Genomic DNA, 27495 nt, shown 5'->3' on the forward strand with positions numbered 1-27495 from the left:
CTCTATTTGCTTTGCCTTTCAGACTCTGGTGGCATAATGAATAGAGTGCTAGACTTGGAGGCAGGAACATCTGGGTTCAAATCTTCTCTCTGATATTTACTAGCTGTATGACTATGGGAAAGTCACTTCACCTCTCTAGGCCTCAGTTGCCTCATCTGTGAAATGGATTATACAAGATAGCCTCTGAGATCCCTCCAACTCTTAGTCTGTGATGGGTCAGTCATAGGGGTAGGGACCAGATCTGTGATTTCATTGGTATTGGGAACTCCCAGATGAGGAAACTCTGTCTATCAGTGAATATTGGCACCTTCCTCTGCCACCTATAATCTGCTGATATCATTGGTTTTCTTTGAGAATGAAGGCCAAACAACAACAATCTCAGAGAGTTGCTTAAGATGACAAGTGACTTGACCAGGGTCATATTGCTAGTATATGTCAAAGACAGCAATTGAACCTCAACCCAGGCTTTCCTAATTCCAAGGTCAGCTCTGTGTTTTTTGTTTCATGCTGCCCCTCATAACAGAGCTGTCAGTTGTAATAGAGTCATATAGACCCAGCCATGTTGAATCACTGATTCTCTGGGCAGCCCATTCCACTTTGGGACAGTTCTCCATGTCAGAAACTTTTTCCTTAGATGAAACCAAAATGTATCTCTGCAACCTTCAGTCAATGCTCCCAGACCTGCCCTCTGGGTTCAAGTAGAGGAAGTCATAAAAGACTAAGCAGACTTACAGAATAGTCAAGGTATGAGGGACTTTGGAGACTGATTAGCCTGAGGAAACTCAGGGACAGTGATCTAACATTGTACAGCAAGCTGGGAGCAGAATCTCCCAGAATCCACATCTCCTGATTCGTTGTCTACTGTTCTATGCTGGACTTAAGAACAGCCTAGCCCCCAGTAGGGTCAGCCAGGGAAGCCAGTGGCAAATGGCTTATACCAGTCCAAAGAGATCAGGAAACTGGATATGAAAGAGCCTGAAGATCTCCTAAGCTTACCTGAATCCCTAGATTAAAAAAAAAATTTTACAGTGCAAAGTATTCTATGAATCTAAGGTCAGTTAGTTCAACAGGGGTTAAGGGCACCTGGAAGCTTCTTGAGTTGTTCTCATTCATCTGTTCTGGAGCAGACAGCCTCCACTCTTCAGGATCAAAGGGGCCTGCTTAGAGTCCCATCAGCACCCACCCTTAGCCCCAGAAGGTGGTTATCAGAGCTAATGAGAGTTACTCACCCTTTAAATGCTGTTTCCTCAGCCTCCAGTTGGCATTTCTCTTTGGGTCTTCTGTCTCCCACGGTAATTAAGTAATCAAGTAATTGCTGATGAGGGGGTGATGTGATTATGACAGAGTTGCCTAGCTCTTTCTTCATCCTCCCACAAGCTAATCCCCCCCTCCATGCCTCTGCAAGCAGAAAGATCTAATTGGCATCATGCAGGGCCTCTCCGCCCCCTACCCAGCCCCTCTATCTATTAGGAGCTCAGAGGACATCAGCTCTTACACCTTTCAAAAGGTCTGGAGCTCATAATAACCTAGGCCTAGGCTCTCTTGGGTTGTATCCAATTTCCCATCCACCCTTTCAAAAACTCCTACTGCACCGAGGAAGGAGGATTCCCCTGCTTTTAAGTCTTCTCTTCAGCATCACCCACAACCCCAATTTCAATCCAAGAAATATTTACTATGTGCCACACAGTGTGTTAGCGTTTAGGAATATGAAGACAAAAACAGACAGTCCCTGACTACAACAAGCCCACTTACTATTGGCCTGGAATCACTCCTTCCTCACCGTAAGAGCCACCTTCTACTTGAGGTCTTTCTTGACCTTTCCTCCCCTTCTCTCACAAAATTATTTTGTATCTATATTGTATATCTCTTCTATATCTCTACATATGTACATGTTGCTTACCCAGATATAATGTAATTTCCTTATGGGCAGGAATTTTTTTCTTTTTTGGGGGGTGGTGTGGTGGTATGAGGGAGAAAGACATATGTTTTTATCTCCAACATGTAGCAAAGAGCCTGACACCTAGTAGATATTTAATAAAATCTTCTCAATTGATTTTTTGATTGAAGGTAATATAACATGACTACAGATAAGCAAACACAAAATATATGAAAATGGTAGGAAGGTACTAACAACTGGGAAGATAAGGAAAGGTCTTGTAGAAGATGCAGTACCTATCTTTGAGCTTGAAAGGACCCTAAGGAGTATTTAATAACACGCTCATTTTACAAAAAATCAAACAAGTGACTTGTCCAAGTTCATGCAGCTGGTAAGTGACAGGGCTGGGCTTTTAGCTTCAGACTCTAATTTTAGGGATTTCGCTGTTGCTGTCTGATTGTAACCATAGAGTCCAGGCAAGTGATGGAAAAATTGAAGAAGGTGCAAGAGGAAGAAGTAGCTTTCTCCTACTTAGCTGGTATTTAAGTTGCAGCTCTCCAGATTTCTTTGTGGCCTGAGATTTGGCAGGATATCCTAGGGTCATTAATTATTGGCCTGCCCCTTCCCACTGTTGGAGGAAATGTGCTGTAGGATGATGAAGCTGGTGTTGTTCACTCAAGGAAAGGGTAGCTAGTCCTCCTCACAGGTGCTGAGGCCCTGCAAATAAGCCCTGCATGGGGCCTACAGAGATTGTGGGAGGAGAAGGAGAGAGGGGGCAGAGGCTGGGGGGTCCTTTTTATTGTTTCACCTTGCTTTGTTTTGTTTGGACTGGGACCCTGATAGAGGCAGGGACGTTTCCTCTTGGAGGGGAAGCCCCTTCACTAATGCATATCAGCAGGTGCTTTTCAATTTATATTCCTACAGAGTTGGCTGGGGTAAATGAGAAGCTGACTGCCTTGCTCAGGGTCACTGAGGCCATTAGGAGTCAGATTCAGGACCTGAACCTAGATCATTCTAACTCCAAGGTCGGCTTTCAATACACCATATCCTGGGCCCTTTCATGGGGGTGGGGCGGGGGGTGGGGAAAGGCCTTGGAATCAGAAAGCCTAAGTTTGAGTTCCAAATAGGTGGTACAGTGGATAGGGCACTAGAGTTAGTAAGGCCTAGAGTTAGGAAGACCTGAGTTCAAATTTGGCCTCAGATACTTTTTTAGCTGTGTGACCTTGGACAAGTCACTTAACCACTGTTTGTCTAAGTTTCCCTATCTGTAAAATGGGAATAATAGTAGTACCTTCCTCCCAGGGTTGTGGTGAAGACCAAATGAGATAATTAATTGTAAAGCACTTATTTGACACAGAGTAAGCATTACATAAATATTAGCTATTATCAATACTTATGAGCTAGGTGAGATGTTGACTAGTTATAACCTCTCTGAGCCTCAGTCTCTTCATTTGCAAAATGGAGATAATAGTACTTGGGCTGTCTCCACCACAGGATTATTGTGAGGAAAGAGCTGTTCTAGATAGGTACCACATAAGTAAAGAGCACTAGAGTCAGGAAGGCCTAGAGCCAGGAAGACCTGAGTTCGAATTTGGCCTCAGACACTTTCTAGCTGTGTGACTGCATACCCCCAAGGACAGGGACATGGTTATATATCCCCTGCTGCCTCAGCTTAGCTTTGGCCCCTTTACCAGCAGAAGAAGGGAGGAGGAGGTGCTTAAGATCATGAATTAGGGCTTTAGAAGTAATCTAGTCCAATCCCTTCATTTTACAGATGAAGAAACTGAGGCACAGAGAGGTTCAGTGACTTCCTTACAGCCTCACAGGTGGTAAGTAGCAGGATTCAAACCCTGGTCCTCTGACTCCAGATACACTGTTCTTTCCACTGTATCACTCTACTGCTTTTCTGGCCTTCTAGAAAGTGTCCATTGTTAGTACACTTCCCTTCCTAGCAGACAAAAGGGGGAAAGAATGTAGCCCAGCACCCACAGCTCCTGTCACAGACAAGCTAGTATCTTTGGCTGTCATTGGAAAGCTTCTTATCAGGCATGTGGCATGTCTAGGAGAGGGGGAAGGTCAAGCTGTGAGAGGCTTCAGGGTCCAAGCAGCTGGAGCCAGGGCCTGCACAATGCTGCCCAGCACCAGGCCCTCTGCCTGCCTTGCAGTGACAACAGCCAGTCTGGAGATAACAGGTTTTGTAATTAGAGTTGGCCCTCCCTACATGGAGTGGGCCATGGGAGAGAGGACGTACCCTTTCTCAGCAGATTGGTCTGAGGAGAGGAATGAGATTCTGGCTCCTTAAGTTAGAAGCTGGCCCAAGGCTGAACTGTAAATGTTAGAACTTCAAAGCTGGAGAGGGAGTTCAATCTCTGTTTTACAGAGAAGGAGGAAATTGAGGTCTATGAAAGTGAAAAAATTTATCTAAGGCCAAACAGCTAGCTGGGACAGAACCCTGTTCTGATGGACAGTCCAGGGCTTTTCATATAAAACAGGGAAGTTTGTCTCTGGTGCCTTCCACCTTCCCATTAAGCTGCCCTCACTCTCCTTCCTCCACCTCCAGCCACCTAGTGTATATCTCCACAGCATAAGACCTGAAGGTCAAATAATCCTCACTGAAATGATAACATGATAATATTAGCTGGCATGTGTATACACACACACATATATAGCACCTAGTCATTTCAGTCATGTCCCCATTTGGGGTTTTCTTTTCTCTTTTTTTGGTGAGGCAATTGGGGTTAAGTGATTTGCCCAGAGTCACACAGCTAGTGAGGGTTATGTGTCCGCGGCCAGATTTCAACTCAGGTCCTCCTGACTTCAGGGCCGGTGCTCTATCTATTGCACCACCTAGCTGTCCCCATTTGGGGTTTTCTTGACAAAGAGACTAGAGTGCTTTGCCATTTCCTTCTCCTGCTCATTTTACAGATGAGGAAACTGAGGCTAACAGGGTTAAGTGACTTGCCCAGGATTACATAGCTAGTAAGTGTCTGAGGCCAGATTTGAACTCAGTTCCTCTTGACTCCAGTATTGATGCTCTATCCACTTCACCACTAGCTGTCCATACTTTAAGATTTACAAACCACTTTATATACATTTTTTCATTAAGCCTCGAAATGACCCTGCCAGGTAAATATTACAGGTATTAAAGACATCCATTTTACAGGTAAAGAAAATGAGGCTGAGAAAGGTTGAAATTTTTATGCGGTTAGAAAATATACAACACTTCTCAAAGGTTTTTTCTTTTCTTTTTTTTTTTCAGCCAAAGACAAGGTTTGTTAGAACATCCATCATACAGGGCAGACTCTTAAGGAATCTAAGCATTTGTATTGCTAATGCAAGCAGGCCAGACTTTAAGAATCTGAGCCTCTTTTCTTTTTAATGGGGAATTTCCTTCAAGAAAATCAAGGAAAGCCCCAAATATGGCTAGGGACCTCTTGTATTGAACTTTAGAGAATGTGTGGTGACAGTGGAAAGAGGGCAGGATTGGGAACTGCAGGACCTGAGTTCAAATCCTGTCTACTACTTACTGCCTTAGTGATCTTGGACAAGTCACTTAACTTTCTGGGGCCTCAGTTTCCCCATCTGTAAAATGAGAAAATTGGATAAAATGATCTCTAAAGTCCCTTTCAGCTCTAAATCTGTGATCCAGAGATAAGAGTCACATATAAATGGGAAAGCATGGATAGGTGGGGTTCTTCAGTCTCTTTCATATCTATCTGAATTATTGAGAGGAATATCTAAGTTTAGTTCACAGATTCATCAGAGTTTATTGATTTAAGTATTCAGTAAAACCAAAGGGACAATTCCAACACTGGAATTTCAGGCACTAGGACACAGATAGTTTCCCTTTATTCCTCAATTTAGAAAACTGTAAGCCACTTTCAGCTCACATAGCCAGTCTTTCTTGTGTCCTTTAAAAGCTGTCTTTTGAAGAAACATAAGATCCAAGAATCAAGAGTCATTGAGATGGCAGAGACTTCAGACATGAGAGTATGCTTTTCATTGTCTTCAGGGAAGCTTCATTAAAACTACCAAGACGCTGAGTCTCATGCTCCCCAAATAGTGGGATGTGAGCGCCCAGGATGTCCATAATAGTTTAAGCAGAAGTTGCAAGAAATTTATAACTTCAAGTCAGAGAGCTGTCTGGGACAATGGTCTACAATTCGGTGAGACATAGTGGATTCAAACGTAGTTTAATTGGCTGTAGGTCCTACTTACCTGGTTAGCTCTTCTATGTTCCAAAAGAGTTTGGCCACTGGCAGCAAGACTTTCATTCTAGTGAGAAAAGTTGTGCACAACTAAGACTTTGGGAACTAACAAATACTAGGTATGTGAAAGGTCTGCCTCCTTTTCTAAAAGAACTGAAGCTTAAGACTCTGGACCTTAAGCCAAAATAATGATGGTCCAGATCACTTCTCTGATGGAAAGAGGTAGCATCTCAACTGAGGATTCCAGTTGAAGCCAGAAGCTGGAAGCAAAGAGACAATCCATGACCATCTGACCAGTGGAACAGGCAGAAACTACACACCACATGAGACCAGAGGGGTACAGACCCAGAGGAAACTGAGGCAAATGTAATGACAACATCAGAAGATATCTTGCCCTTCAGTGCGAGAGGTATTCATCTACTCTACTCATGTATTTTGGACACATGTTTCATAAGTATGTACACCTCCTTGCATAGTTCCTAGCTATGTCTTCTCTTCCCATTGATAATGTGTGCATTTGTGAAAGAGTGTCCCTCAGTTTTATAGGGGAATTGCTCCCCTGGACCATTGCAACAACCTCCTAATTAATCTCTCTGCCTCCAGTTTCTCTCTTTTCCAAATCATCTTCCACCCAACTGACAAAGTATTTTCTCTAATGTGCAGGTCTGATCATTGAATTCCTGTACTCAATAACCTCTAGTGTTTTCCTATTGTCTCTAGTATTGGCACATATAAGCACTAATATATTATTTTCCATTCCATTTGGTATTTAAAGCTCTTTACAACCTGGCCCAATCCTACCTATTACTTCTCTCAATGAATTCTATTATCCAGCCATGCAGGTCTACTTTCTGTTCTTTGTAAGTGATACTCTGTCTTCCATGGCTATGCCTTTGCACTAGACATCCTCCATGCTGGGACTGCTCTCCCACCTCATCTCTATCTTTCTGTAGTCCTGATTTCCCTCAAGATTCAGTTCAAATACATTCTTCTGTATGGGGCCTTTCCTGATTCCCCTCACCCTAGCTTCTAAGCTTTGTATTTATGCAAATATATGTGCTCTATATATACCCATATGTTGGCATATGGTACATATTGTCCCCTCTGTTAGAACAAGGGCTACTTGAGGATAGGAGCTGTTTTCCTTTTGTCTTTGTATGCCTGGAACCTAGCTAGCACAGTACCTGGTACATAGTAAGCACTTAGAAAGTGCCTTTTGATGGATTGTTCCTTTCCTTACTATGTTATTTTATCAAATGTCTTTGTTTTCAACTAAGTGTTCCCTTTGGCTGAATAGTAGAAGTAAATACATTAGTGGGGGCTCATGAGCTATTGTTTTGCAATAGATAGAGACACACAGAAAATCTAGAATCTAAGCTAACTTTTCTGAGGAGAGCTATGTGAAAGGAGTACTTCATTACATAAATAATGAAATATTTTGTCTATTGCATTGCTAAAGCTCTCTGGGGGAAAAGATCATACAGTCTCCTTTGGCCAATGCCACTTTTTAATTCTAGGAGCTGGTAGGTCCTATGAAAGTCAATGCATTATAGGTTGCTCTGTGGAGCATGGTTAATTGAAATCATCACATAACTCAACATCTGTAATTTTTTCTCATCCAGTTGTTGTTGTTAGCATGAAAAACAATGACCAGAAAACAAAGATCAATCAACCTAATGCTAGACAGACAGTATAATGTTTCCCCAACTGCATTTTTCTCTTTGTTAAGTGGTCTCTTCCTGGCTCCCTTCCCAACTACACATTATTCTGGGTATTGTGGATAAAATGGTGTCATTCTGTGCATGCAACTTCCTTTTCTCTATTTCTACCTGCTTTGGCTCAGCTTATGGCCCAAAAGGGAAATGGATAGGAAAGGGTAAACAAGTGGGCATTTCCCTCTTTCTCTGGGCAGTGCCAGTATTTACTGAGCTGCTAGGGGAGTAGTCAGGGGATAGTGTGGCATTACTTATGTTTTTAGGTCTTCCCTCCTCCCTCTTGAGCTGTGGCTCTGGACAGGAGCTGCTCCTTCTTGAAGGAGGTATCACATTCAGGGATGGCCACCCTACAACCTTCCCCACTCCCAAACTTCCCCATTTCTGTCACAGGCACTCCCATCTTTCCAGTACTATGGATGGGCAACCTAAGCATCCCCTTCAACTCCTTGTTCTCTTTCACCTCCACCTAGAAAATCACTTGTCAAAGCTTGCCATGTCTCCCAATTGTCTCTCATCAGACTTCTCTTCACTCACACTGCCATCACCTCAGTTCAGACTCACTCTATCTCTTACCTAGATTATGACAATAGTCCCCTACTTGGTCTCCCCGACTCTTCTACATCCTACATACTGCTGCCAAACTAATTTTCCTTAAATGTAGATCTTACCATTGGGTTCCTCTACTCCATTAGTTCCAGTGACTTAGTATAATATAAACTCCTTTGTTTAGAGCCTAAAGCCCTTTACAACCTGGCCCTAGGTAATTTTTCCAGCCCCATTGGATATTGTTCTCTCTCTTTCACTTGACAGTACAACTAAACTGGTCTTATCTCTGTTCTTCACATGACATCTATTTCCCACTTCTGTGTGTTTCCACTGTTCATGCCTAGAATGCATGCCCTCCTCAACTCTACTTCAGAGAATCCCTTTCTCCTTTGCAGTGCAGTTCAAGTACCACTTATACAAAGCCTTTCCATCCTCTACTTTGAGTGTTCTCCCTTCCTAACTTGTATTTCACTATTTTCTATATATTTGTATTTATTCACTTTATGTTTGTACTTGTTCACTATTTATATTTATAAGGATAATTCTGGACTCAGTCTTCAATCTAGAAGGGATATAGAGACAGACAGACAGACAGACAGACAGACAGACAGATAGATAGATAGATAGATAGATAGATAGATAGATAGATAGGGATATAGAATCCTAAGGATTCTAGGGTACTCTGAAAGGTCAGAAGTGGTTTTTCTCTAATGCTATTGGCTCAAATCCCATTCCAGTGTGTTCCCCTCTCCACACCCCATTAGCTCGTAGTGATTATTGCCCCTGTTCCATTTAAGCCATTTAATCAATTAACATCAATTAACTTTTACAAAAGAGTATTTATTTCAAAGATATAGCAAAAATAGAAATACCAACATTTCCCCTCAACACATTGGAGCACACTCTCCCCTATACCACCTCATTCTCTGGGGTGAGTGGGATCAAACCTAACGGAGTTTCTACATAGCAGTGATCCCACCAAATTCAAACCCAAATGCAGCATCACCACTGGATGAGTCTACATCTAAGCAACCAATGGTCTGGGTCCCAAAGGCCATTCCTCAAGGTCTCAATGTTGAGGGACTATTTTCAAAACCCAGCATAGACTCCATTCCCAGACCTCCTGGTTGTTCGATCTCCTGACCTCCTGAAGCTCACAAGCTCCTAGCAATCTCCAAGCTCCTTCACCTAAAACAGTAAAGAACAAAGGCTGAAGCAAAGAACCAAAGCCTATCTTCGCAGGCCAAACCTTGGACTCAGATGGGAGGACCAAAGGCCTTTTGCCTCCTAGCCCTGACTCTCTTCTCTCACTGGAATACAGCCAAGCAGGGAGTCAGACCAAAAGGACTAATTGGCTGACAAGTGCCTCTTGAATGAATTACAGCTCAAGCTTCTCAGCCAATCAAAAAGACTCCTCTTCATCACATGGTTAACACACCACAAACAGTTACAGAACCTCTGTGCATGCTCCAATCTCTCCAAGGCATTTCCGTCACACATAGTCCTGCATCCCTGGAAGCAGGCTCTCTGATTTCTTCCAGGAGGGTGAATTGCATAGGCTAAGCAGCTGATGCCTGCTCACCAGCTCTGTTACATGCTGCATGTATTTAGAGAAATACTTTGTGGTCTCCCCCAATTGAATATAGATTCTTTGTAAGTAAGGATTCTTTCATCCTTTGTATGTCTATCCTCAGTACCTATCATAGTACGTGTAATAAAAATGCTTGTTGATTGAGCCTCACAAGAAGGCCTGATGACAAGCATTGTCATTTCTGTTTTATAGATTTACAACTTCCTAGAGCTAGACAGGATCTTAAAAAGCCAAATCTGACCCCCCCCCATTTTATAGTTGAAAAACTGTGGTTCATGAAGGTTAAGTAATTTACACCGAATCATGTAACTGGTTTTAAAAAATCAGAGTCATGATTAAAGAAGGATGCTGGCTCCTGGCAAATTCCTTTCAATTCAACAAGAATTTATTAAATACTATATCAGATTGTGTGCCTTCTTAGGGAGGGAGTGGAGAGGGAGGGGGAGAAAAATTTAAAACTGAAAAATTTATGAAAGTGATTGTTGATAAATCAAAATAAATTAATAAAAAAAAGAATTTATTAAGTGCCTACTATGTGCCAGGCATAGTGCTAGGTGCTGAGAATATAAAACTAAAAGGAACGATTCCTTGCTGTCAAGGAAGTTATGTTTTACTTGGAGGAAGCCACATGCATCTCAGATAAATAAAGTTATTGCCTAGGGGTGAGGAAACTATGTCTTGGAAAAATTAGCTTTCAGAAAGCAATATTTACTTCAAAGATACAGCAAAAATAGAAGTACCAACATTTCCCCTCAACACATAGGAGCCTCCTCTCCCTTATGTCAGATATATCACTTCCCCTATATTACCTAGTGGTTCAGTTATTTCAGTTGTGTCTGACTCTCTGTGGCCCCATTTGGGGTTTACTTGAAGAGATACTAGAGTGATTTGCCATTTCCTTCTCCAGCTTATTTTAAGATGAGGAAAGAGAGGCAAACAGGGTTAAGTGACTTGCCCAGGGTCACACAGCTAGTGTCTGAGTCTTTTTGACTCCAGGCCCGGCACTCTATCCATTGCACCATCCAGCTTCCCTTATCACCTATAGTATACCTAATCCCATCTCTGATTCTTCAAATGGTCTTTTCTACCTCCTTGGCCTTAGTATCTTTTTATGAAAATAGGAATAGTTATTCCTCACTGCTTTCCCCTACTTCCAGTCCATTCCCTAGTATGTCAAGAGGCCTATTGAAATTATTTCTATAAAATGTTTTGCATTTCAGGGAAAAAAAGTCTGCAATGTTAAATTAACACAAAATGTTATTGTAGATTAGAGTGTAAACAACACAAGACTGGAAAGCAAGAGACCAAGCTTCTTGCACTGATTCTACCACTAACTACTCATGGGGCCTTGGGTCAGGAATGTGCTAGTGAATGTTTAACAACTGGCTGTATGGAGGGCAAAAAGGTACTCAGGAAACACTTTTTAACTTAATCTCATTAACATTTTCTCCATCACTTTCTTGAGGCCAGACGATCAACAAAATAATGAATCAGGCTCCGATGTGTAGGTTTGCCCATTTCTGGGGTGTAAATGTTCACACTGAAAATTTAACAGTTTGCATTTAGTCTTTTGAATAGTCTATTTGTGCTTTAGTGTGACCAGTGGATCCAGAGCTGGCCTGTTTTGTGAGAGGGGAAAAGATGACAAGACAGGAGGCCCCATGATAGTACTTCTTTCAGCGTGGCCTAGGTCATGTGCTGGCTTACCTTACGCCTCTGGCTTCGGGCTGGGCTGGGAAGCTTTAGAAAACAATTTTTCCTTTAAGCATCCCTTTGACAGCTTGTTCTTACTGAATGCCCTGGCTGGGCAATCCCACCTTAAGCATCCCATTTGTCCTCTCAGTTGTTAGTATGTGGAAGTTGTATCATACTCTCTCCATCCCTCCAAGGACACTCTTCAGACAAGCACCATCGTTGCTTCTCTTTGGGAATCAATGGGCTCTGTCGCCAGAAGTTTGAGCACACTACCAGTGAGAGCCTCCACTCAACTGCCAAGGTGGTCTTCCTAAAGAGTAGGTCTGAACGCATCAGCCATTTCCTCCAGGAGCTTCAGTCCATCCCTATTACCTCCAGGATCAAAATACAAAATCACCTGTTTGGTATTTAAAGCTCTTCGTAATCTGACACCTTCTTTCCTTCCTTCTTCCCTTTTTTTTCTCCCTCTCTCTCTTCCTTCCTTCCTTCCTTCCTTCCTTCCTTCCTCCCTTCCTTCCTTCCTTCCTTCCTTCCTTCCTTCCTTTTCACACTTCATGCCCCTCTATTCCTTCTATGATACAGCTACATTGGCCAACTTGCATTTCCTCACATGCTGTCCCCCACACTTGGGGTACTCTGCCCCCCCATCTCACTGGCCTCTCTCATGACTCAGCTTAAAGCCCACCTTCCACAAGAGGCCTTTCATGATTTCCCCCAGATGCTAATGTCTCCCCTTAAGACTGCCCTACAACTACATGTATATATCTTGCTCATACCTGGCTGTTGACTTCCCTTTGTGGATAGGGGCTGGTTTGGGGCTTTATTTGTGTCCTTACTTAGCACTGTGCCTGGCACACAGTAAGCTTAATAGGTGCTTGTTAACTAACTGAGCAAACAATACCAAATTTACAGATGATAAACCACAACCTAAGGCTTGAATTTTAGACTTAGAATTACCAACAGCAGCACCCAGACCCAGAGCTGACATTTCCTACTCCTCCATCACATCCCAGTACCTACTGTTGGACAACCCTTCTCCAGGAATGAGGGGATTGAGTTCATTTTTGGAGGATTAATAGTGTGGCTCTGGGGGCAGCTAAGTGGTATAGTGGATAGAGCACCAGCCCTGGAGTCAGGAGGACCTGAGCTCAAATCCAGCCTCAGACACATAACACTTACTAGCTGTGTGACCCTGGGTAAGTCACTTAACCCCCATTGCCCAACAAAAAAAAAAGAAATAGTGTGGCTCTGGGCCAAGGGTTCATAACTTGGGGTCCATGTACTGGATTTCAGGGGGTCTGTGAATTTGAAACTTTTAATATTTTGATAACTGTATTCTAGTATAGTTGCTTTCCTTTGTAATTTTACATATTTTATTTTATACATTTAAAAACATTATTCTGAGAAGAGAGTTATAGGTTTCACCAGACTGACTGCCAAAAGGGGTCTATAATACAGAAAAGGCTAAGAACTCCTGCTCTAGGACAAATCTATGGACCCATCACTATCCCTGAGACACTCTTTGATAAAAAATGTCTAGACTCTGCAATGGCATAAGACCAAAACTCAGACTCACTTTCAGAGAATCATTAGTCAGGGCTACACAAAACAAAAACTGATGGTATTATAGAGGAGAGTCAAAGCCACTGCAACTAAGTTTCTATGAGTTACTCAGTTATTCCTATCTGTTAAGCTCCAAACTTCTCCCACAGTGAATACCCCCCCTCTTTCTCTCTCTCCCTCCATCTCACACACACACACCCACACATACACACACACAGGAAAAAGCTCCTGGAGCTTCCACCCAGTGTGCAGCCCCAGTTGTACTTCTCCATCTCCCTGCATCCCTTGCCAACTCCCCACATCCTTAATTCCTAAACAATTAAGGTAACATTTTTTGTCCAAATCTCTCAACTTTTAAACTCTTAAATCCTAAAGCATTCATTTTGTACAGAGAATGACCTCAGTGTCAGGACCTGTGGCAAGGTCTTCTTCACAATGGGCTCCCCTCACATTTTGTTTCCAGGCTCACTAATCTGACTAAAAATATCTAGGTGATTAGAACAGCTGATGATGATGATGATAACAACAAAAACAACAATAATAAAGCATTTGAAAATAGGAGAAATAATGCAATATTAGAGAAGGGCAAATGTTATGATTTTAAAGACGAGAAAAGAGTCTATAAATTGTAGGCCAGTGACCTTGATTTCAATTCCTGGGGCAATTCTCAGACAAATCAGCAACTATAGGGTTAGTGAAAATCAGAAAGGGAAGCAGTAATTGCAACGAGTCAGTGGCTTCATCAGCAACAGACAATACTAGATTAACTTCATCTCCTTTTTGGAGAGGGTTACAAACGTGGTAGATAAGAAAAATGTTGTGCATATAATTTAATCTAGATTAAAAAAAAAGTATTTGATAAGGGGCAGCTAGGTGGCTCGGTGGATAGAGCACCAGCCCAAGAATCAGGAGGACCTGAGTTCAAATCCAGCCTCAGATATATGATATTTATTAGCTGTGTGACCCTAGGCAAGTCATTTAACCCTGATTGCCTCACCCCAAAAAAAAGTATTTGATTAAGTATTTTATACTATTATTGTGAAGAAAGTAGAAATGATAGAACAAAAATTACTAATAGAGTTGATGTCCAAGATAAGTATGAAGATACAAAGAGACCACCTAGTTATCGACGGTGTGTTCAATTCATATGGCCCAGATTAATTATGCCCTTGGGTCCTGAAAGAATCGACAAATATGATTACTGAGCCACTGTCACTGATGTTTGAAAGATCATGGAAACTTGGAGAGCTGCCACAAGTCTGGAGAAAGGTAAATGTCCCAACTTTCAAAATAGAGAAGAGAGAACAGAGCCTGCAAAGTGTAAGCTTGACTTTTATTCCTGGGAAAATTCTAAGTAGGGAGCAAAAAAAACATCTCACAAAGGAAAGGGCAGTGGCAAAGAGCCAGCAAGACCAAATCAAAAATAACCATACCAGACCAACCTCATTTCCTTTTTGAACAGGATTACTAACCTAGTAGATTAGGGGAATGCTGTAGATATAATTAGACTACATTTTGGCCAAAGCATTGGATAAAATATCTCGTATAATTCTTTGGTGAGGATGGCCAGACTGAAGAGTAGATGTTAATGGATCAATATCAGCATGTTAGGTGATCTTCAGTGGGTTACCCATTACCTACAGCTGGTTAATTTTTATGAATGAGTTGGATAAAGGCAAAGATGGCATGTCCAACTGATATAGAAATAACACTAAATTGGGATGGATGATTACCACAACAGACGAGAGGATTGGGATGCAAAAGACTCTTGACCACCTAGATCATTGGACTGAACGTAATATGATAGTAATACAAATAACTATACATAGTGCCTACTGTGTGCCAGGCAACTGTCCTAACTGTTTTACAAATAATATCTCATATGATCTTTACAACAATCCTGCAAAATGGATGCTGTTATTATTCCTTGTTTTACAGATAAGGAAATTGATGCAAACAGGTTAAGTGACTTGCCCAGGTTCACACAGCTAGGAAGTATCTGAGGCTGTATTTGAAGTCAGATCTTCCTGACTCTCAGCAGAGCACTCTACCCACTGTGCCACTGAGCTGCCTTAAAGGAATACAACAGGTTAAGTGTAAAGTCTTACACTTAAATACCAAAAAAAAAAAGAAAGAAAAGAAAAAAGAATTAACTTCACAAACATAAGATGAAAGAAGCCTGATTAGAAATAGATTTTCTGAAAAAATTCTGGGGGTTTCAGTGGGCTACAAGCTCAATATGAGGCAGTACTGTGATATGGCAGCTAAAAAAAAAAGCTAATTTAACCTTGGGCTGCACTAAGAGTGACACGGTTTAAAGGAATAGATGGATGAAAATCCCATTATACTCTGTCCTTGTCAACCATCATCTGGATTATTGTGTTCAGTTCTGGGGCCTGACATTTTATTTTATTTTTATTTATTTATTTATTTTTTGAGTAAAGAATTGTTTATTACAGTTCAGAACCAGGCACACCTCTTGGAAGACAGTGTGCCAAATACAGAAGTGAGAAAAAGTTTTATACTGTTAGAATGTCACGACTCCTCCCTTCCAGGCCCAGATTGGTTGATTCCTTTCCTGGTTATAATCTTCCTGGTCCACCCATCCCATGTTTCCCCTTGTCCCTCCCATGATCAGTTAATGAGGCTCTAATTCTGTGGGGGGATGTGTCAGCCAATATCATATCAGCTAATTAAGCATGTACAGTTCCAAAAGCCCATGCCCTTTGTCCTACTTAGGGCTGGTTAAAACCAGTTCTGCCCTCTAAAACCTTGGGGTCTATTAAAAGATTAGGGGGCCTGCCATTTTAGAAGGATGCTGACAAGCTAGACAGCGTCCAGGGAAGGACAAACAGAAAAGTGGAAGGCTTTGAGTCTATGTCTTCTGAGGACTGGTTGAAAGAACTGAAAGACTAATTAGCCTAGAAACACAAAGATGTGGCCTTTCACATGGAAGAGGGATCAGATTTATTCTGTTTGGCCCTGGACAGCAGAATCTGGAGCAATGGGTGGAGGTTTTGAAGAGGAAAATTTAGACTTAATGTTAGGGGAAAACTCTCTTACAAATAAAGCTCTCCAGGGGGCAGCTAGGCGGCACACTGGTCCTGAAGTCAGGAGGACCTGAGTTCAAATCTGACCTTAGACCAAATACTTGACACTTCCTAACTGTGTGACTCTGGGCAAGTCACTTAACCCCAATTGCCAAAAAAGAAAAAAACCCAACAAACCAAACAAAGCTATCCAAAAGTGGAATGGGCAGCCTTGAGAAGTGGTGGGTTCTACCACCTTGAAGGTCTTCAAAGAGACACTGAATGACCACTTACCAGGTAAGTTTTCTAGGGGAATTCCTTTCAAATATGGGTAGGACTAGATGGCCCCTGTGGTGCTGTCCAACTCTCAAACCCCTGTGACCCCAGATAGTGCTTTAAAGAGCGCAGTGTGCTTTAAATTGGTCATCTCTTTTGATCCTGGCAACATTTAGTTAGGTGCTACATGTCCATTTTATGCACAAAGAAACGGAGGCTCAGGGAAATTAAGTGGCCTGTTCTAGATCACACAGTCAATAAGTGTTTGAGGCAGGATTTGAACACAGGTCTTCCTGGCTCCAAATCTATCTATTCCCCCATTACCATGGCACAGATAAAACCGTAGAGCCAGGTTTCATGTTCAGGCCGCTAAAGGAGAGATACCACTGTGAGGCCTGAATTATGAGTTTGAAGGACCTTTAGATCCTTTAATTGATCCATGATGTCAGTAGTACAGATGGCCATTGAGCCATACCTTCTTATCTGGTTAGAGTCTTACAGCTTACATTCCATAAATTCTTCAAAGAGAAGCTAGAACGACGACACAGTGAATAAAGTGCTAGGCCAACAGTTAGAAAATGCTTCAGTTTTCTCATTTGTAAATAGGAGACAATAACCCTTGTAGTACCTAGCTTATAAGATTCCAGTGAGGATTTTAAGAGACAATGCATGTAAAACACTGTATAAATATTAATTGCCATTATTATTGTGTGCCATGTGCTGGGGCCTCCTTCTGATTCTTTCCAAATTTCATGGCTATCAGTCCAGTACTTAGTTTACCTATCTCAGTTAACTATCTTTGTTTACCTTTTTAAAAAAAAATATATCATTTCTGGGACCAAAGTTATTCTTGGCAACAAGTTCTGGTTGGCTTACTTTTTCCATTCATCTTTTCTTTGCCCTTTGGCAATGACATAATTTAGATTGTTGCTGAGGTTTTGAAGATATAGGATTCACCGTCCTTCAAGATCAATGGAAAAATAATGGTGTTCAAAAAATGGACTTTTATTTCTCAATAGATAAATAGTCAAAAGATATGAACAAACTGTGCTCGAAATATGAATTGGGAAATATCAACTATCATATGAAAGACTCCTTCCAGATCATAAATAATGAAAAAAGCAAATCAAAACAGCTTATTTTACACTCAAAAATATTGGCACAGAGGACAAAACATTTAAATAGTCAATGTTGGAGAGGCTGTGGAAAGACAGGCACCAATACACTGTTGGTTGAGCTGTGAAGTGGTCCAACCATTCTGAAAAGCAATTTAGAATTATGCTTTTTTAAAAAGTGACAAAAAGGTGGTTAAAACTTGACCCATAGATCCCATTGCTTGGGCATATACTTCAAGGGAGTCAAAGACAAAAAGAAAAGTCCCACCTACACCGAATATGTGTGTATGTATGTATGTATGTATGTATGTATGTATCTATCTATCTATCTATCTATCTATCTATCTATCTATCTATACATATATATAGATATAGATATATAGATATATATCACATCACTTTTTTGTGGTAGCAAAGAAAGTAGGTGCTCACTGATTAGAGAATGGCTAACCAAATTGTGGGACACAAATGAAGTACTATTACTACACTACAAAAAATGGCAAATAGGAAGAATTCAGAGAAATGCGGGAGATATAAGAATTAATGTAAAGTAAGGAGAACCAAGAAAACAATACACACAATAACTTACAAATCCAAGGGAAAGAACAGAAAAAAAAAATGAAACTGAAAACTGTGTGATATAATAACCATGCTTGACCCCAGAAAGGAATTGTGGAAGTACACCTTCTCCCTTCTTTGCAGAGGTGGAGGACTATGAGAGTGAGACATGATATGCCGTCAGCTATGGTTAACATGTCATTTTGCTGGTTTTGCTGAAGTGCTTTCCCCCCCATTCATTGCTATTCTCTATTACAAAGGATTGCTCCCTGGGTTAGGAAGTAGAAAGATTTTTTTTAAAATAAAGGTAATATAACAATAATATCTATCAATACTTTTTTAGAATAATGGGTTTTTTGTGTTAGAGAACTGTTTGAGATCGTGACAAACACTACACAGCTTCACAAATGAAATCCAGCTCAATCTCCTTCTTCCATTCTATTCTGCCCACTCATTGTCCTTCTGTAGAATCTGACTTAGAATCTTTCAAATGACAAAAATCTAGGGAGGCATTGAGTTCATCCTAATAAGAATATCTGACATTCACAGAGAGCCTTAACATTTACAAAGCACTTTACACACATCATTTCATTTGATCCTCATGACTACAACTCTCTGGGTGTGAGGACCACTATTATTTCTCTTTTACAGATTAACAGAGTGAGACAGTGAGAAGTTAGGTCACTTATCAAGTCCAAGGTTATAGGATCATACAGAGCTGGAAGAAACTTCAGGGACTACCTAATCCAATCCCCTCACTTGACTAATGAGGAAAGGGAGGTCTAAGAAGCTTAAATGATTTGCCCTAGATCACACAGGTACTCTCTAGAGGCAGGATTTGAACCTAGGTCTTCTGATTCCAGATTCAGCATTTTTCCCCCCATATCCTTGTTGCATCCTGGTAAGAGCTGTGCAATGAAATGTGAGTTCACTTACAGACAGTGGATTCAAAACCAGCTTCAGACACTTAGAAACTTGTGTGACCCTGAGCAAGACACGTAGCTTCTGCTTACCTCAATTTTCTTATCTGTAAAATGGGAATAATAATAGCACCTACTACCCAAGGTTTTCTGTGATGATAAAAGTGAGATAATATTTGTAAAAACGTGCAAAACCTTAAAGCTATATGAATGCTAGTTATTATTATTATTATTTATTATTATTATTATTATTATTATTATTATTATTATTATTATTATTATTATCTTAGGCAGAATTTCAAGCTCAGTTGTTCTGATTCCAAGTACAGGACTCTATTATCCAGTATGCCACATTGCCTCTCATGACAAAGTTTGTGCCTTTAAATTTGTTTTTGTTGTTCAGTCACTTCAGTTGTATCTGACTCTCCATGACCCCAATCAGAGTTTTCTTGGCAAAGATACTACAGCAGTTTGCCATTTCCTTCTCCAGCCCATTTTACATATGAGGAAACTGAGGCAAATGAGGTAAATGACTTTCCCAGGGTCACACAGCTAGTAAGTGTCTAAGGCCGTATTTGAACTCAGGAAAATGAGTCTTCCTAACTGCAGGCCCCAAACTATCCACTGTGTCAACTAGCTGCCCTAGACCTTTTCATGGGGTTCAGTTTTCTTTTTTTTTTTTCACTATATATGTATTCATTTAATGAAGAAGTATTTATTCAGAGTATAGCTATTTATAACAATAACCCCAGGTTCATATGGATCAGACTATCATGGTAAAAAAAAACGAACTCAGAAATGATTTTTCCATACATGGTTACTGGAGACCAGGGAGGCCAAGTGATAAAGCAGCTTGTTCTGCTGGACAGTGTTTTCTTTTTTTTTTTTTTAATTACTATTTTTTTTTTATTTTTCGCTTTCAACAGTCACTTCCATAAGATTTTGAGTTCCACATTTTCTTCCCATCTCTCTGCTCTCCCCACCCCAAGACAGTATGTAAATTAATATAAGCTCAACATATATATTCATATTAAATCTATTTTCACATTAGTTGTGTTGTAAACAAGAATTAGAATCAATGGGAGAAACTACGAGAAAGAAGAAATGAAAAAAGAGAGAGAAAGCAAATAGTATGCTTCGATCTATATTCAGATTCCATACTTCTTTCTCTGGATGTGGATAGCATTTTCCATCATGAGTCTTTTGGAGCTGTCTTAGATCTTTGCACTGTAAGAGCTAAGTCTTATCAAAGTTAGTCATCACACAACGTGGATATTACTGTGTACAATGTTCTCCTGGTTCTGCTCATTTCACTCAGCGCCAGTTCATACTAGTCTTTTCAGGTTTTTCTGAAGTCCTCCTTGCTCACCATTTCTTATAGCACAACAGTATTCCATTACATTCATGTATCACAACTTGTTCAGCCATTCCCCAATTGATGGGCAGCCCCTCAATTTCCAATTCTTTGCCACCACAAAAAGAGCTGCTATGAATATTTTTGTCCATGTGGGTCCTTTTCTCATTTGTATGATCTCTTTGGGATACAGCCCTAGAAGTGCTATTGCTGGATCAAAGGATATGCACAGTTTTGTAGCCCTTTGTGCATAGTTCCAAATTGCTCTCCAGAATGGTTGGATCAGTTCATAACTCCACTAACAATGCATCAGCGTTCCAATTTTCCAACATCTTCTCCAGCGTTTATCATTTTCCTGTTTTGTCACATTAGCCAATCTGATAGATACGATGAGGTACCTGGCAGTTGTTTTGATTTTCATTTCTCTGATCAATAATGATTTAGAGTATTTTTTCATATGACTATCGATAACTTTAATGTCTTCCTCTGAAAACTGCTTGTTCGTGTTCTTGACCATTTATCAATTGGGGAATGACTTGTATTCTTCTAAATTTGACTCAGTTCTCCATATATTTTAGAAATGAGGCCTTTATCAGAGACACTGGTGCTAAACATTCTTTCCCAGTTTTCTGCTTCCCTCCTAATCTTGGTTGCATTGGGACCAGTTTTCTAATCTAGCTTTATACTCTGTGGCATTTCAGACAAAACATTTTCTTTTCCTGCCTCAATTTCCCTAGTTACAAGATAGGGAAGATTAAAAGAGCCTTCTATTCTCACATTTTCAGGGTGAGAAATGACCTAGATATTACCAGTAAAGAGCCCAAAATGATGCTGAAGAAGATGCTTGATAAATACAAGGTGATGCTCATTCTCCAACCTAAGTTAGGCAGACCACTGATCCTTCAGACACTTCCTTCTCATTGAGGCTATTGGCAAACTCTGCTCCATATTCATTGTAATTAGGCCTGGACCTCATCCTAGGTTCCTAAGGGACAAGCGCATCTTGAGCACCTATCCCTTCACACTGGGACATTGCAGTAGGTACAACTCAGTACCCTTTGGAGATATGGATCTCAGGCCCTCTGAAGACAGAGCAGATGCTAGGGGAGGAGAATCATGTTGGAATGAAGGACAGCATCATAGGAAGAGACTTCTCTGGCACTCAGCCAGATCTTCGAGTTCTATAAGAAGGGTTGGAAGTCACTTAGGAAAGATTAAATTCAATTCACCAGACAAGTATTTATAGGATCTCAAAGGCTACATTGTTTAAACCCCGCGTACATTAAATGATTTTCCCAAGGGTACACAGTGAGTATGTACTAGTATGGGTACCCCCTAAGTGGTCCCCTCAGTGGATTCAATGGAAAAAGTGTCTCTGGGATGAACCAAGAGACCATTTCTGAGAGCAGTCTAGCAGGTAAAAGGCAAAGACTTTTCTTGAGTCCCTGGAATTCAAAGTTTCTGGACAAGAGATGCCAGATCATAGGCTGACTGGCTAGAGGTAAACAGGAAAGGGCCTAGTGAAATCACAGCAAAACTATCAGCCACATTAGCATTTGAGCTCCAGGGAATACATGGCAGAAGGGGGTGGAAAACAGACACTTCATTGTATTATTCATCTAGTCAAGAATTGTTTTTGGAGGGGCTGGGATGGGGGAGTGTTTCCCTTCTGAAGAATCAAACCGTGTCTTCCAACTTCTCCCGGAGGTCCTCAGGATGTAGGTATATGTTTGGGATGGTGAGCTATGAGAAAACTACCCATTAAGAAGATTAGGCAATAGAGTTTGTAACCCCTTCCATTCTGGAAGTTTCCAAAGCCTGGAGCCAGTGAAGAAATCATTCATGAGATGTTTATTTCATGACCTCATTGCCTCCTACAGAGAGCTTTGGCCTTGGAATAGTAGATGGAAAGTCTTCCCAGAAGAATGATGATGAACTGAACCTTTGAAAGAAGTGGTAGAAGATCTATAAGAGAGACCCCAGGTGAGTCAGTCTCTGAATACTTTCATGAGTGCAGAATGGAAAAAGTAGCACTTCAGTGTGCATGGATTTCACAGCCTCTCTGAATGGATAAGATGGAGTGGAGGCTGCTCAGGGTTTGCCCAGCTTTATTTATATAGCATCCAGTATACCTTTCATTCTGTACATCCAGTTAAATGTACCAAAATCAAGTATTTTGTGGGTTCTGAATCTTTTCCAAACCATACTTCATAAGCTCCCATTGGTGTGTTTTGCTTTTGCTAATCAGCCATAAGACACACTTAATTAGCAACAAAAGTATTTACCTAAAAAGCAATATAACAACACTAACAGCAGAACACCCCCCTATAAACTTTGAATCCACTCTTCCACAAATATACACACTCAGAGAGAAAAGTGAACCTTCACAGTAATCATGAATGGCATATCCATAAGAGGGGAACACATGTGGTCAGGAAACCTTCTTGGAGTCATACCTTATGGGAAAATGTGTTACCAGGGAACATAAATACAAGGTGATGATATCAACTTTGATGATGCTAAGCTGATATCTTCTACTGATGTACATACGCACACTGCCTGAAACACAGCAGGTGCTTAAGAATTTATTATTGATCGATTTATGTAACCGCTGTTCTCTGCTGAACCTATGGACCTTCTCTCTTCCAGGTATTGTTCTCCACTGATTCCCATCAGACATTATATCTCACACATTCTCCCTACCCCAGGGGTCTCTACCATTATCTTCAGGCTCACATAATACTTTGTCCAATTTTGACTATGAATACTGTGTTTAGTAAGCCTGTCCTTTGAAGAGAGGACTATTGCTCTGCCAATTGGCTGATTGTTCTTTATTTCAAAGAACACCAATGAAAGCATGAGGTGATGTCTTACCTTGAGCATGAATTGGATTTAAGTGAGGCAGAGTTGCACAGAATTGTCAGCCTCACTCTCCTGGAGTCATTGAAGTCCAGCGGCAAGACAAAAGTTTGGACGACTGACAGTGGCCTGGGATGCAATGGATGATGTTGGCATGTTCAATGTCTGACCAAGCTCTAAGTGCTCCACAGTGCCTTCTTTAGCCACCTTCATGGCCATTGGAGCAAATTGTTCTTATCCACCCATTCTGCTGGGGGATGTTTTCACATACTTGGATAGACATCCTCCTAACTCACTGATAGGTTTGAGGTTACCCTCAACTTGGTCCAGCCTGTCTGCTGAGATGATTTTACTGGGATGTGACCACTGCCCATACTATAGCTTCTTGGAGGCACAGGTGAGAGTTGGGTGAAGGTGGACACCAAAGGTTAATGAGCAGCCCTGAAAAGTCCTCACACCAGAGGTGCTAGTCCTCTCTGAACACCCCATAATGAGAAGAGTTCTGCACCGTAGGAAAGAAGCTATCACTTCCTCAGCCTGCCCTTTCACCCTTCTTCATTCAGTTGTGCCTGAGACATAATAGGAAGCTTTATTGTTTCTATGTCCTCTATCTACTACTGGTGTGGTGATTATTAAAACTTCAAAAGAAAGGCTACAACTTTCTTTGTTCAATGGTCTTAGCCAATAGCTGTAAGGCTCTTTTCAACTCTTTTCAGTCAGCTTTCCCAATCAAAAGTTACGAAACTCTTCTTTTCTTAACCCAGCTGCACCAGAAGAAAAAGAGGACTAGACTGAGATCAATCAGATCTCTTCTTTAACTCTTCTTAGTATTCTTCTCTTTGACTGTCTTGTCTCTTAGTTCGAATAAAAACATAACTCATGGGCAGAAAAGCTTTTGTATTCCTAAATCTTATCATGCCTTTTTGAATACAGTAAATATCCCTAGGGCTCTCTCTAGTCCCTTAAACAGAAAGGGAGCTGAGTGATATTTTGGTAAGGAAACTATTTTAATCTCCTCCTATCAGTCCTTCGGTTCCATGCAAATAGCAATGACTGTTCTGGACAAATAAAGCTGAAAGGCTGATGACCTTTGTCCCACTTAATTTTAATGACACAAACCAGAAACTATGACACACAGAGACTAAATCTCCACAGTCTCTATGATACCAGAGCCTGTTCATTCCCAGATCTTTCTACATTTACATCAAAGTTGACTCACAAGATGGGAACTTTGAGCTCTTTTTCTATTCAACTACATTCATAAGTAAAATGCATAACCCTCAATGGCAACATTTGTGAAGAAAACAAAAAAAAATGAGTTATACTAAAATTTTTGAGAGTCAGCATGGCCTAGAGGATAAAGAGGTGGCCTTAAAGGCAGAAGGACTTAGGTTCAATTTCTGCTTTTGACATATACTGGCTATATGATTCTGAGTAAGTCACTTAGTCTTTGTGTGCTCTAAACAATTCTCTAATGATATAAATTGTTGAAAAGGTGCTTACCTGAATACAGTCTGAGGAATGGACCCTCATTGGCCAGTCCCCTATTACAATTATACTGTGTGTTTTTAATTCTATGAAACTTGAATCTCAAAAGTCTTCCCTGTCCTCACCTCTAACTTCCACTACCCTCTTCCTTCCTCTTTTCCACATTTTTATCTTTTTCTTGCCTCTTCCATGCCAGACTAATAAAATCCAATCCAATAAACATTTATTAATTGACAAGTACGTGAAAGGCACACAGAAGGAATTTCTTTACTCGGGAGTTATCTATTATCAATGAAATCTCATGTCCGGTTCCTATCCCTATCCCTCTGGAAAGGTTTACTCCATTCACCTGCTTCTTCATCTCCAGCAGCTAGAAAAAAGTCTCAGAAGGAGGATGGAGGCAGAGTATGATAGTATCTGTGAATCTGGCACTGAAGGAGTTAACACCCACAGAGTCAGCCTTCTTTGTATCTGCAGAGAACAGACACCCAGAGTGACTAATATTTTGCCCACTCGTTTGTTTCTTGTTCTTTACTATGTACAAAGATTGAAGTCATCAATGAATGATGCAGCTGGTGTGAATGGATCCCCTACTAAAGGCTTGCATGCTATTGAAAGATGTAATAATGCCCTTCCTAATATGGATGGCAAGCACAGTAACAGCACTAATAGCAAACACTCTAAGAATTAATGTGATGAATAAGTGTATCCCACTCACCAACAGAGGTGTAGCAGTTACCTTCTGTGATAATAGGAACAGAAACATTATCTGTTCTCAGTCTCAAAAGTTTCACTTCTACCTAGAGTCACCTCTCTTGGATTAGATGTTTCTGACTGAGGGAGACTAGGCCAGAAAATGTGAACACTCAACCTGACCGATCAATGCTGCCAGGAAAAACAACCAACCACAGTTGCCCACTCACCCTGTGAAGCATGGCACGTAGAATAAAAACCCTATGAACACACAGATTTTGTTTTGGTCTTTTTATTCCCAATGACTAGTCTAATGTCTTGCATAGAGTTGACATTTAATAAATGCATGTTGGATTAGATTGAATTCAAATAGCATGGGAGATAGAAGAGACAAGAATGAATAAAAGTGGAGAAATGTGGAAGAAGGTTGTGGAAGTTAGAGGTGAGGATTGGGGGAGGCTTTTGAGATTCAAGATTCACGATAACTACAAACATACAGCGTATACATGTACTGGGGGACTGGCTGATGAAGACCTAGTCCTGGGAGTATCTGCAAGGAATCCACATGGGTATCTGGTGAGCTTGTTTCTGGGAGGTCATGATGAGGTCCAAGGGAGAAGCTCAGCTCTCCAGTTTAAGTGTCTTTCCTGCTTGATTCCTCCATGGTGATGAATAGGGCTTTTGACTGGCTGCTGAGTCAAAACAGAGTGTGTGGACAAAAAGCATTGGCCAGCCAAATCAATCTTTCTTTCCCTGGCTGTGTTCAAGTGATGAGAATGAAATGCTGTGTCTGAGTGAAGAGAGAAGTCTTGGGCTGTTATCTTCTTCCCCACCTCAATACATGGTTCTGCCATTGCTTCTATCTTTGTCTCTTATCCCCCATGCCGGTCTTATTCAACTTATGATGTGGGTATCTTATCCATTCTTGGTTTGCCTATGTTTTCCTGCTTGCAGGTGAAGGAATATTAGAGATAGAACATGCCAGGCTACAATCTTGTGAGCTTTGAAAGATCAGGAGAAACCCCAGGGGTCCAGGAACTGCAGTCTATACCAGAGTTTGCTGGCCCCTAAGCCTGGTAAGGTACTTTTGTAATCTCAAGGAGTGACCTGCTTGATCCAGCTGTGACTCTACCTCCCCTCACTCCCAACCGAAGGGAGGACTATTTCATTTGGCAAGAGAGTGACTTATCTAGTGGCTATGCCTCATTTGGAAATAAATATGATAGTCCAAATGATTTCTAGCAACCAGTTTAAGTTTGAGCTCAATGTCCCAGGGACTAAGGTAATAGATAAGAGAGTATGCCCCCAGTTCAGGAGAGATATTTCTATACTTTGATTCTATATTTTTCAGTAATTATCCCTTTATGAAGGCTAATTAATGTTAATTACTTAAAGGATATCCTGGCACTAATCACTGGGTCAATCAATGACATAAAAGAGCTATTAACTGGCATTGGGAATTCATCTTGGGGAGAAAAATGCTAGAATGAGGGTTTGCTAGCTTTAGAAAAATCACCCCAACCTCTCAGAACTCTGTGAGGAAATACAGATACCCCCTAAGGATTTGATTTACAGAATGAGTGGGAGTTTGGATAAGGACTTCCTGGGTCAATCAATCAATCAATCAATAAACATTTATTTATTTATTAAGGGCTTACAATGTAACAGGCACTATGCTTAACTCTAGGGATACAAAAAAGAAAGAAAAGTCCCTGTCCTCAAGGAGTTTACAGTCTAATGGGGGAGACAACATACAAAGAGATATTCAAAGCAAGCTCCGTACAGGAAAAATAGGAAATAATTAACTGAGGGCTGTACATGAGAACATCACCACAGTTCTTCTGATTATCAAAGCAAATACATCTTAGCACAACATATCTAGTTTTAAGATTGGACATAAATGTGAAAGGTGAATAAAAACACAAGATAATGCTAGCTAAATGCTCAATGAGTGGCCTGAGCTTTAGGTGCTTCAGGAATCGGCATTGGCTTTCTGTGGGACCCCTTCT

General features: G+C 40.9%; 1 long non-coding RNA gene across 1 annotated transcript; it reads left to right on the forward strand.

Annotated features, from left to right (window-relative positions):
• Nucleotides 1–2508: 2508 nt before the first annotated feature.
• On the forward strand, nucleotides 2509–25760 carry LOC110206433 (uncharacterized). Its single transcript, XR_002323916.2, has 4 exons — nucleotides 2509–2901; nucleotides 3651–3705; nucleotides 22327–22429; nucleotides 23096–25760. It is a non-coding gene; the product is annotated as an uncharacterized LOC110206433 (long non-coding RNA).
• The last annotated feature ends 1735 nt before the right edge of the window (nucleotides 25761–27495 follow it).

This window comes from Phascolarctos cinereus, unplaced genomic scaffold (assembly GCF_003287225.1).
Source record: "Phascolarctos cinereus isolate Bilbo 61053 unplaced genomic scaffold, phaCin_HiC Scaffold_2;HRSCAF=192, whole genome shotgun sequence".
NCBI lineage: Eukaryota > Metazoa > Chordata > Mammalia > Diprotodontia > Phascolarctidae > Phascolarctos > Phascolarctos cinereus.